The following is a 13,471-nucleotide window of genomic DNA, read 5'->3' as shown; positions in this document are numbered from 1 at the left end:
CTGTCAAGAATATCCTTAAGTACTTGAGAAGAACTAAGGATTTATTCTTTATTTATGGAGGTGGAGACTTGCAATTAGATGCTTATACTGATTCTAACTTCCAATCAGATATCGATGATAGAAAGTCTACCTCTGGATATGTGTTCATTTGTAATGGAGGTGCAGTTAGTTGGAAGAGTTCCAAATAGAGCACGACTGCAGATTCCACTACAGAGGCTGAGTATATTGCTGCATCAGATGCTGCAAAGGAAGCTGTTTGGATAAAGAAGTTCGTGACAGAACTTACAGTAGTTCCTTCCATTGAGTCAGTAGTTCCACTACACTGTGACAACAATGGAGTAGTCATACAGGCTAAGGAACCAAGGTCTCACCAGAAATCTAAACACATAGAAAGGCACTACCACATTATCAGAGATATAGTTGGGCAAGGCGATATAGCCATGCAGAAAAATAACATCAGCTGAAAAATCCAGCTGATCCATTCACTAAGCCTTTGTCACAAGCTCAATTAGACCAACATCTTGAGAAGATGGGTCTAAGGTATTGTAATGAATGGCTCTAATGCTAGTGGGAGATTGTTAGTAGTATGCCCTAGAGCATATCATTTAGTATGTATCTTGTACATGTTTTATTAATAAAAGACATTTCCACTTTTCCGTTTAAATAATATATTCATGTGTAATAGAAAAGGTCCATTGATATTTTGTTAGAAATATTATTCTTAAGTTGTTAAGAATATGAGTGACAGTATTTCTAGGACAAAGTATTATAAATAGGTTCATAATTGAGGATACTTCATAATAAGGACATGACTTATTCAGAAAGATTGTATTCATGTTTGTTACCAAGTTATTTATATGAGATATAAATAAGATGGAATGGTGAGTCTCATGCCATATGACAAACATGATAGGCACTTATAAATAATAAGTAGGCCGAACCAGTGACACTTATGACAAGCACATGGAGTTTACTCTTGTCAATGTTTTGTTATAAATCATATCAGTGCATATAATCTTTAGACCTGAGATAGCACAATTATCTTGTATATAGGTAGTTTGAGTTTGATACTGCTTTCATACTTGTACTATGTATGGGTATATGGGCATGTGTTGGCCCCTACTAGTTATATATGGAGGTAGATGTTGATCAAGATGGAATCTGTTCCTCTAAGTAAATAGAGATAAAATCCTATGTTCATTTAATTGTTCTTGATGTTTCAAGTTCCTGGCCAAGACAGATAGATTTATTCAGAAAAGAGTTTCTGATGAGAAAAATCTTTTTAATCAAGAACTGGAATTAAAAGAGAACATAATATTCATAGCAAATGGAGTTTGACATAAACCATGACTCTAGCTTGAGTTGGGATTTTGTAATAGAGAGATTCTAGTGCATGGTAACATATGATTATAGGTTCATTTAAGGTAAACCTTATTACTAATTGGGTGGCCATGGCATGCTATGCTAGGTGTTAACCATGGTCTATGAGGTGCATAAAATGATTTAGAGAAATCATTCATGGTAAGAAAGAGTTCTGATGATATTAAGAGTTGATATCATGCCTCATCGCCAATTAGTGATGAGCCTAGTAAGTCATACACATACACAAGTAATCACCTAATTAAATATGATTTAATTAATTAATTAAAGAGTTTAATTGATTAATTAAATAGGTTTGGTTTGCAATTAGATTGCAAAGTCCCTAGCATGACTTGAAACCAAATCTAGATTATTGGATGTATAGTATAAGTTAAATTTATATTTAAAGTGTTTAAATATGAATTTAATTAATGAGAAATTAATTAATAGAGATTAATTAATTAATTTATATTTGATATAAATTGATTAGAAGAAGAAAAATAATTATTTTGGATTGAGAACTCAAAATTAAGACACAAGGGCATTTTGGTCATTTCACAGTGTGACACATGGCACCATGAGATGGTGACACATGGGATTACACATGAGCTTGCCAAATGTCTTTTAATCATGTAAGATGATTAAAATTAATATTAAATATAGGTTTGACACTTGGCACAATGTGATTGGGTCACTTAAACCTAGAGCTAATCAAAGGGTGACATGTGGCAAGGGTTTAATGTGTTAACCTAGCTATATAAGTGTTGTTATGAAAAAAGAAAAGCAAGCAGCAGCCACTCCTCCTTTGTCACGCCATTTTGAGGCTCTCCATCTATTCTTCTTCATCTCTCATCAATTCAAAGAGATTAGCCATCAATCTCTTAAATTAAGAACACTAGAAATTGTTTCTAGTGTCCTGTTTACATCTTTAATCTCTTGAAAGGCAGAACTTGAATTTCTAATTAATAGAAAAAGCTTTAGAAGCTGTTCAAGGGCTGCCATAGGTGTTCTTGGTGTGGACAAGCTAGAGGGACAACATCTGGTGTCCTGAAGACGAATCTCAAAGGCACGCATGTCACAGCAAGGCATCAAGAGGTTAGTGTAATCATTCTTGATTTAATCTAGGGTTCTAAAATTAATCTGATTAATTTTAAAATCTTAAATGGCAAATACAGATCCAAAAACATATTAAAAAAGTTTTAATATATTGTTTATCATTGAAATCAAATAGATAAAAATAAATCTTGCATGATGCATGTGACCCTGGGTGAAAATTTTTGAATTCAATGGTATAAACTTGTGTTTTTCACGCTTCCACTCCTTCATTACATCCACTCAGATCTATGTGGTCCTAACAGAATCCCTTTCAAGAGCGGTGCTAGGTACTTCATAACTTTGGTTGATGATTATTCTTGGATGGTGTGGGTGTATTTTCTAAAAACAAAAAATGAGGCATTTTCAACCTTTGTAAAGTGGAAGACAATGATTGAGAAGCAAACAGAAAAAAAGGTCAAGCGTCTTAGAATTGATAATGGGTTGGAATTTTGCAATCGTGAGTTCAATGCATTTTGCAACAATGAAGGTATAGTGAGACATCGCACTTGTACAAGGACACCACAACAGAATGGTATTACAGAACGCATGAACAAAACGCTTTGTGACAAAGCACGAAGCATGCTCTCACATTCAGGATTGGGAAAGGATTTTTGGACTGAAGCAATTAATACAGCCTGTTTCTTGGTTAATAGATCTCCATCTACAGCTATTGAGTGCAAAACTCCTTTTGAGATCTGGTCTAGTTCACCTGCTAATTACTCTCAGCTAAGAGTATTTGGTTGCCCTGCTTATGCTCATGTGAGAGATGGTAAGCTTGAGCCGAGGGCAAGAAAATGCATATTTCTAGGGTATGCATCTGGAGTAAAAGGCTACAGGTTGTGGTGCAATGATCCAAAGTCTCCAGGATTAATTATCAGCAGGGATGTGATATTTAATGAGTCTGCTTCATTGGATAGTCAGAGGGAGAAGTCAATAATAGAATCAGATCACGGTGTTAAAGAACAGGTGAAGCTTGATATTGATACTTCAGCAGTTCAGTCTAGTGATTCAGAGGATGAGGTGCAAGATCCTGATCAACAAGAGGATGCACCTGAGTAATAGCAACAAGAACCATATAGCATTGCAACTGGTAGAGAGAGAAGACATATCAAACCACCACAGAGATATGCATATGTAGATCTAGTTGCATTTGCCTTGTCAGTTGCTGAAACAATTGATGTGCATGAAACCAGTAATTATAGAGAAGCTATTTCTTGTTCAGATACAAATCAGTGGGTCGGTGCTATGAGTGAAGAAATTGAATCTCTTCACAAGAATCAGACTTGGGAGCTTGTAACATTGCCTAAGGGATAAAAAGTAGTATGTTGCAAATGGGTGTTCAAGAAAAAAGAAGGCACTCCAAGGGTTGAAGCACCTCGATATAAGGCACGGTTGGTAGCAAAAGGCTTTACTCAGAGGGAGGGGATTGACTTTAATGAAGTGTTTTCTCCAGTTGAGAAGCACAGTTCTATCAGAGTCTTACTTACTATGGTTGCTCTTCATAATCTAGAGCTTGAGCAACTAGATGTGGAGACAGCATTTTTGCATGGTGAGTTAGAGGAGCAAATTTATATGAGTCAGCCTAAGGGATTTGTCATTCCAGGTATGGAAAACCGTATTTGCTTGCTTAAGAAATCTTTATATGGTCTGAAACAGTCTCCTAGGCAGTGGTACAAAAAATTTGATACATTCATGGTTTGTAATGGCTTTAATCATAGTTCATATGAAAGTTGTGTGTATCATAAGAAGCTTTTAGATGATTCCTTTGTTTATTTGTTGTTGTATGTGGACGACATACTTATTGCTGCTAAAAGCATGTCACAAATTAACATTCTAAAAAAGCAGTTGAGTGACGAGTTTGAGATGAAGGATTTGGGTACTGTAAAGAAGATATTGGGAATGGAAATTATTAGGGATAGAAGTGTTGAAAAGCTTTTCCAGTCTCAATAGGCCTATGTTGAGAAAGTGCTTAAGCGTTTCAATATGAATAATGCTAGGCCTGTGACTGTTCTGTTTGCTGCCCACTTCAAGTTATCTGCAGACATGTCACCCAAAACAGATGAGGAGATGGAGCACATGTCTAGTGTTCCCTATTCGAGTGTTGTTGGTAGCATCATGTATGCTATGGTATGCACCCAACCTAACATTTCATATGTAGTTAGTGTTGTGAGTAGAAACATGGTGTGTCCTGGGAAAGAGCATTGGCAGGCAATGAAATGGATTTTGAGGTATTTGAAGGGTACTACAGATATTGGTTTAACATTTGACAGGGCCAAGATGAGTGATTTAGTTGCCGGCTATGTAGATTCAAATTTTGCAGGGGACTTAGACAAAAGGAGATCTTTGACAAATTATTTGTTTACTCTTTCTGGAAGTGCTATCAGTTGGAAGGCAACATTGCAAGCTACAGTTGCTTTGTCTACCACAAAGGCTGAATATATGGCTTTAGCAAAGGCAGTAAAGGAAGTTTTATGGTTACAAGATTTGATGGGTGATCTTGGGTTGATACAGAACAAGGCAATGGTGTTTTGTGATAGCCAGAATGCAATACATCTCACAAAGAATCAGATGTACCATGAGCGAACTAAGCATATTGATGTCATATATCACTTCATTCGGGACATTATATCTCAGGGGACTGTAGTTGTGCAGAAAGTCTCTACACATGATAATCCAGCAGATATGATGACCAAGGGAGTCTCAGTCAGCAAGTTTAGGCATTGCTTAGACTTGGTTGATATTTGTAGTGCTCAGTAATGCCCTTGCGAGGGCATATGGCAAGACAGAGTATTTTTTGTGGTTATTTTATTGATGATAAAGGGAATTCAAGCCAAGGGGAATAATTGTTATTTTTGTGGCTTGAATTTTGTATATATTTTTTCATGGACCCGAATTATAACTCAACCCGAAAGTTTTACGCTGTGACCCGATTGGGATAAAAAGTGAGATCTGTGGTGGCGGTATGGACCAGTATAAATATTGTAATATTCTACCTTTTGTGGTAAAGTTGTGAGATATTCAAAAAACACACTGGGGTTAGAGTTTAAGAGTTCTGATTAATTGTATCTTGCTCTTTTCATCATAGTGGAACCTTTTTTTCTTGTCTTGCCCGTGGAGTTAAACTACGTTAAATCCTGTGTTATTCTTCTTCTCTTTTCAATACTGTGCGATTTGTGTGTGTGCCTTAGATTTGTGTGTTTGTTATAACAACAACAAACTGTATGAAGGACTACACAAGTAAATACAACCCCACTACAAATTCATGAAATGCTATGTGCCTCTCATACTTCCGATGGATCCATAAGTTCTACAGCCCTAGACTTCAATTTTATTTCAAAAAAAGTCCTCTTCACCCATAATAGCCGGTTTGCCAGTTATGTTATCAATTTGATTTCATTTTTCTCTTTTTTAAAAAAATAGATGGACTAAATTACCCTTCGCCTGCCTTCCCCTCCTTTTATTGCAACCCACTTGCACGCTGCTCTCCCTCTCCCTCTCCATCTCCATCTCCAATTCCTCTGCTCGCTCTCTAAATCCTCCATTAAAGAGCAGTGCTGCGAGAACCATTTGAAACCTAGCTATATCCCTAAGGTTAAAATAGCTTTCTCTCTATGCACCTAGTCCTCACCTGGTAGCCAGTCTCTCTTTCCTCCATTTTTTATCTCTGCCTCCCACTTTAATTCTCCCCTTAAACCATTTCAAGAAAACTTCCACTTAAACCATTCCTTCTTCCCACACTTCTTTTTTGTTCTTTGTTATTCAGTACCTAAATCCCACATGCACAGCCACATCTCTTCGGATAATATTGTGTCGGAGCACGGTGAAAAGCACCCAACATCATTTACAAAGGGAAGCTCGACAATGACAAATGGATTGCCATTAAGTAATTTAATAGATTGGCATGGCCAAATTCTCACCAATTTCTTATCTGTTAGCTATATCTATATCCGCTTTTTATTTGGTTGTTGATTTTTTTTGGGTATTAAATGTTAATTAAATCCATCAATGAGAAATGTGATTTAGGAGGAAGCCATATTAGTGGGGAATTTGAGGAGCGAGCGATTGACAAATTTGATTGGATGTTGCTGTGAAGGTGATAAGAGATTGCTTGTTACCGATTTCATGCCCCATGAAATGCTTGCAAGGCATCTGTTTCACTGTGAGTTTAAAGGAAGGGAGAGAGAGAGAGAGAGAGAGAGAGAGAGAGGTTTCTTTTCGTTCCGTTTTCTACAGATTTTGAGAGAGAGAGAGAGAGAGAGAGAACAGAGAGTTATGCATTTTTGGGGTTTGTTATGATCAGGTAATTTTCTTTTGTTTCATTTATGCTTCTTAATAGGATAAGAGAATATTTAATTCATTTTCTATATTTATGTCTATTTAGCTGTTGTATCAAGCTTGGATTCGGCAGTTCAAAGGGGAGGTTTCGTAATTGGAAATTTTATTGATTTAGCTTGGTTTGTTTTTATTTTTATATTAAATTTAAGTTTTTTTTTTTTTGGTTGGGGTTGGGTGGCTTTTGGAATTGGCAGCCACGATTGATATCGGAAAATTTGATAATTAGGTTCTTCTGAGCTACCAAATGAAAAATCTATTCAATTGTTTTTTAGGAATAAGTGAGAAGTCTGATTATGCATTTGAGTTTGGAAATTTCGTTAGCTGTATGTTATGGGAGTGATACCTCCATCAGTAATAAAAGCATTGAGTGATTGAATAATGAGAGAAAAAAAAAATGGGCAAAATATTAATTTTCTTTTTGAAAGAGGGGCAAAATAGTAATTTTATAACTTTTTAACCTATAAACTTATTGTTGCAGGGAAGAGTGATTATTTTGAAATAGAATTGAAATTGAGTGATTTTATTTTAATAAATTAAAATTGAAGGGAAAAAATGAAAAACTGCGTAAAGTTTAAGGACAGATGGTGTAATTTGCCCCATTCTAGGCTTATGATTATAGATGGAAAGGCTTACATGGACAAGTATAGGCAGTCGATTCAAACCAAAGATGTATTTACAATGTGGGGTACATTATATAGCTTCTGAGGTGGTACCTTAGGGGATTGCCTAACTTAGAACTGATGTTTGACTGTGATGATAGGCTTGTGGGTCTGTGCAAGAAGCCAAGAGAAGAGGAGAATGAATCTGGCAGTTTAGGTGTTAGCTGGGAGAAAATGTATGGGTGTCAGCTATGTTGAGCTAGGTCCCTAACATGTAGGGCGCCCACTCTTGCAATTGGGCAAGTGACTCAAGTAGCCACCATTGAAACTGCGATCGCAATTTAAAAAAATTTTTTAATTATTATGAAAGTCAAAATTATGGCTACACGAAGTTCAATAGCACACAAACCGATGACATGTAATTCATAATTGCACGGGTTCTTAAAAATTTAGAAAATTGGTGGTACACAGTTTAAGACACAGAGTTCAATTTAAAATTGTATTCCTTCATCTATAAATAGACAGTAGCTCTACCATTGTCAACAGCTCAAATTTTTGAAGAGTAATAAAAAACTTATAGCTTTGAGGAAAATTAGTAAGAGAGTTTTTGTGAGGCATTAGGAAAGTTTCCTAAAAAGGGAGAGTGACAAAAATAGTGAGGAAAATATTAGGAGTGTTATGAGAGACACTTTGAGTGCCATTATTTTTTGGTAAATCTCATTTATAACAACTCTCTTTGTGCCTACTATTTATAATAATGAAAAATTTATTCAGAGTTTAGCCTATGGGCGTAACCCAAATTTAAGGTGAAACACTTTAAATTTTGTGTGTCATTTTTATTAATTATTGATGTAGTATTTAATATGGTAATCCACAAGTATACAAGCTATATCAATATAAGCAGAGCATCGTTCTAACGAGAAATTGTATGTAAGTACTAGACTATGATTGTTTCGATTATTTAGACTAATAGCAATTTATAGGAGAACTAAATTAACTAAATATAGTAATTTAAATAAAAAATAAAGAAAATAGGCAATAGATATTATAAATAAATTCTTAATCTATGCAAAAATTAACTAAATTAATAATGGGCATGCAAAAAATAAAGATTAATTGATGGTAAAAGTGATTCCAGAGTTGGAGTTCATCAATTAAATCTACTGGGATTTGGTTTGATTCATCCAATTTTTAAAGGAAATACATGATTTGAAGGTAGTTGATTCTAAAATCCTTTAATTTCTTTTTCAAGCAAATTAAAGAGTGTTTTAAGAAAAAAACCAAATCTGACTCTCGTACAATATTTGATTTACCAAATAATCAACCAATAAAACCTCTTAATCCCTAGTTTATCTCTAACACTAAGTAACTAAGTTTAAAACCTTAATTATCTATCAATAATTTTCACCTCTCGCCCCTCCAATCAAAGATTGCAAACAATATCCAATGGGTACCAACATTAGGCATGTCAAGAAAGCACACAAGAATTGAATCAAAACTCATATATATATATATATATAACCCAATTCAAATTCACAAATAAATTCAAAATATTATAATCCAACTCGTGAAATCTGAAAGAAACTACTCTTTCATGGTAATATTTATAAAGAAAAATTATAAAATTAACAAAGAAAACATAAAAATAGACTAAGAGTAGAAAAATCCAAGTGAAGGAGAGTAAAACTTTGAAAAATTGCAGCTGAATGTCACCAGACAGTAGCTCTACAGCAGAAATGGCATCATTTTTTCTCCTTCTTATTCTCTTTTTTCTTTTTCTTTTTTCTTTATTCCTCTTCTTCCTATTTTCTTCTGAAATGATGTATATATATGTTCACAAGTTTGTCCTAGAATAAGTTAAAAGAGCAAAAGAAGAAAAGGTACAAAAGTGGTGATGTGTAAAAAAAAAAATCCAACTCAGCTTGCTTTTACATCAATTGCATACCTAGTGTCGATTTTGCCATACCCAGCGTCAATTTTGCCATACCCATTGTCGGATCTTAAGCAAGGATTCAGGTGCTGCACTACCTAGCGACACTGGATAAATACTCCTTATGCAAATCTCGATGGGTATGAAGTTTTTTAACTACGCTTAACCTGTGACATACCCAATATCATATCTTAAGTACTGTGATATGCCATAAGCAGGATTCAGCATACTTCATGCAACATCTCAAGCAAATATTAGTGCGTTTGGATTTTAAAACATAATTTTCAGTTTTTTCCATTCTTCAAGCTTTCAAATCTCCTCAAATCATCTCCCATTGCACCAATAACCTTTAAAATCAGTTTAAAATCTATTAAAAAATCAAAATTTCAAAAATTAAATATAAATTAACTAAAATTAATAATTTAACTAAAATAAAGTCTAAAAGCATAAAAAGTACTCAATTATAAGTACAAAATGGATGTAAAATTTCCCTAAAATATCTATATGAAATGAATGTATCAGTGTTTAATTTCAGCTATAAGCGGTATCTTTAACTCAATAAATGGTATCAGAGCATTGTTCCCAATTTCAGCTATAAGCGGTATCTTTAACTCAATAAATGGTATTAGAGCATTGTTCCCAACTAACTAAGGTAGCTGCAAGTCAGGGAATTTATTTGCAAGACAAAGACGTTCCAAGTTTGGGAATTTCTTCAAGAAACTCAAATTTCCAAAGAATATATTGTTAGAGAGATCAAGAACTCAAAGACGTAAAAAATGATTTTGGTGATTTGAGGACATAAGTGATGTTGATAGCGCAAGTTCTTCTAAAGTAGGGGCATATTAGGGCATTAAAATTAAACAATCTATTGACCGACTTAATTAAAATCTATTTGACTAACATGAATTAACTTGTATTCTAATAATAGGAATTAATTTATTGAATTATTAACTTTTAATTTATATTAAAATTATGTTGTATATTAAATAACAGCCACTTTATTATTGAAAATCAAAATCAAATAATATATATATTGCCCAAAAAAACAAATGGAAAAAATTAACTCAGCGATGGGACATGATTCTAATCAAAGTGATACGAAGACCCATTGCCATCCTTGCTTTAAATGACAAATATTTATTCTGTCAATTTCTTACATGATACTACAACGACATTCTAATGGTACACTTAATGTATTTGCAAGATACGTTTATTCTTCAACAATGGCCAACATATATAAATTTTAAGCTAAATAATAAAAAAAATCAAAACCTTTATATCAATTATCAATTTTAATCAAACCTTTTAATTTTATCAATTTAATCATAAACTTATCATATTGGGTTCAATTTTAGCAATAAATTTAATTAAAACCAATTAAACTCATTAATAGGTAAATTATTCAAATTTTTTCGTCTATATATTATCAGTTTTAGCTAATCTATTTAATTTTATTAATTTGTTCAATATTCTAATATTTTCATTAAGTTTAACAAACTTTTTGTTGATAAAAAAAATATAATAATTGAATGATATATCTAATATTATCTTAACTTTAATTTCCCTCTCTTTTTCTATTATATTTTTAATTCACATTATATTTTTAATTCACATGTTTTCATTTTTATCTTACCTAACAAATGAAAAAAAATAATGTAGCCAACATAAATCTTATTATAACTTTCAAAAACAGATAAGTATTTGACTCAATAATATAATATTTTTTATTTAAGAAGAATTGCTAAAATATTAAAAAAATAAAATAAAGAAAAAAAAAAGCTTTGATTTTAGAAACTGATAAGTACGCCGTTTCTAATTTAGAAATAGAACACTAGTTGTTTCGAAATTGACACAAATTAAAATAAAATAAAATAAGTATTGAATATAGAAACGGATAGCTTTTCTATTTTTAATTTTGAAATAGAGCACCAATCTGTTTTAGAGTTCTATTAATCAGTTTCTGATACATGTCTGCAAGTACATGGAATTGCACGAGTAACACAGTAATGAACAGAGTATTGTTCTCACGAGAATTATGTTTAAGTACCAAAATATTTATTAACTTTACTAATATCTAGATGATTGAAAATTAAATTAACTCTAATTAAGTCTAAAATTAAATCTAAGAGCAAAGAAAATTAAAACTAAATTAAAATTTAAGGAATAAAATTCTAGAGATAAAATTACTTGGATATATTTGACTTCACTTCATTTAAATGTAAATTCCAAATATCCCGTCTAATATTCCAACTTTAACTATCAATGCATGGATAAATAACCCTAATATTTATAATAATCTATCCCAAGCATTATCAAGAATACTAATTAAAATCCACAATCTATTTCACAATAGTAGAGCAAATTTTAATTAGTTTTTTGAAGTTCAATGGTTATTTCTAAAAACCCGACAAGTTAAACCTTCTTATCTCCCTCCAGTTTTTATTCATGTGTTGCTTGCTATTAAATCAAATTCATAATCTTTCTTCCCATTGCAAATTATGAATCAAATCATTCAAGAACAAAATGTAGAAACCCAAAAGCTTTAAGTCCAATAACAAGCAAATGCATTAATAAAGAAAATTAAACAAAGTATTGGTATTTATATCAAACTCAGCTACATCAGATACTCTAGTAAAAGAAAGTAGTTCCTCGTCATTTCAAGATTAAATACAACTTTAAACAAATAAAACCCAAAATCATGTTCCACTAATATCTTGAAAATAATAAAAATTAAAAATCACAAGAGAAGAAAGAAAGAAATAAAACTCTTGATTAACGAGGAACTTGAAGAAAATCCATAAATTCTCAGGAGAGAATAAGGACCAAATTGAAAAAAAAATAAAGGACCAAAACGTAATAAAAAGAGTTTATAAATTAAAAACTATTAGAAACTTTTCCTTAAAATAAAATTTATAAATTAAGTTATTATATTTTTTTTTTCTAGATGCCAAGTTCGGTGTTAATATCCTTAAAAATTGAAAGTTAGTGATAATATTGGTTATGCCATATAACGTAATTTAAAAGAATAATTTACTTATTTTCTCAGTAATAATATAAAAATGTAACTTCTTTAAAAAATAAAAAAAAAATTTAAAGAAAATATATAAATTATTTTAATTTGTTTAGAGCTAATTCTAAAAGGATGCAAGTAATTTTAAAAATAAGTTTGCCACTTGATTATACTCGTTAAGGAGAGAACAATTCATGGAATATAAAAATAGAGTATCGATTAGTAATTAATTAGTCATTTTGTTTGCGCATATTGTGTAGAGTATTTATTATTTTATTTTAATAATATAGTTTAATATATATTTTATTATGTTTTATATTTTTATAATTATATTATAAAATTTTAATAATAATAAAATTTTTTATTAAGTATAATTTTATTTAAATTTAATAAATAAATAAATTGATTAATAATTTTTTATTATTCTTTAAATTATTTGACATATTCAAATAAAAGAATAAACAAAATAGAAAAAAATATATATATGCCACTTGACGAAATTTAAAATATTATTATTAAAATACCTATATTTTAAATAAGAAATATTTTTAAAAATATATATTTAAATTTTTAAATAATTTTTTAGTGAATAATTATGCATAATATAATTTTTAAAAAAAAAATAATTATTCTTTTTTCTAATATCATTAAAATTTTGATTAAAAATAATTAATTTTAGGGTTATATAATATGATGATTATAGTTTTATAATGTTTGAATTTGTAAATTTAATAAAATGTTAAAATTCTTAAAAAATGTAAAAAAAATTAAATTTAATAGTTGAGATAAGATTAGTTGAAATTTAAAAATATTTAGATTAAAATGCTATTACAAATTAATTTTTATATATAAATTTAAAAGTAAATATAAAAAGAGGTGCCACATTATAGCTTATGTAGCACACTCCTCTAGTGTGTGTGTGTATATATATATATATTGTCCTTGGTGAGTGATTTTATTCTCATTGTTATTTATAAACTTTAGCACAATAAAATTATAAAACTTTAAATTTCATTTTCAATTAAAATTAATTATATAAAAAAGTTTTTTATGAAAATTTTAATATTAATTATAAAACATGAATGATTATGATGTTTAATAAAACCATGCAATTTCATAAGTATATCAAAATAATAATAATAA

The sequence above is a fragment of the Hevea brasiliensis genome, chromosome 10 (assembly GCF_030052815.1).
Source record: "Hevea brasiliensis isolate MT/VB/25A 57/8 chromosome 10, ASM3005281v1, whole genome shotgun sequence".
Taxonomy (NCBI): domain Eukaryota; kingdom Viridiplantae; phylum Streptophyta; class Magnoliopsida; order Malpighiales; family Euphorbiaceae; genus Hevea; species Hevea brasiliensis.
Note: the sequence above shows the minus strand (reverse complement) of the source record.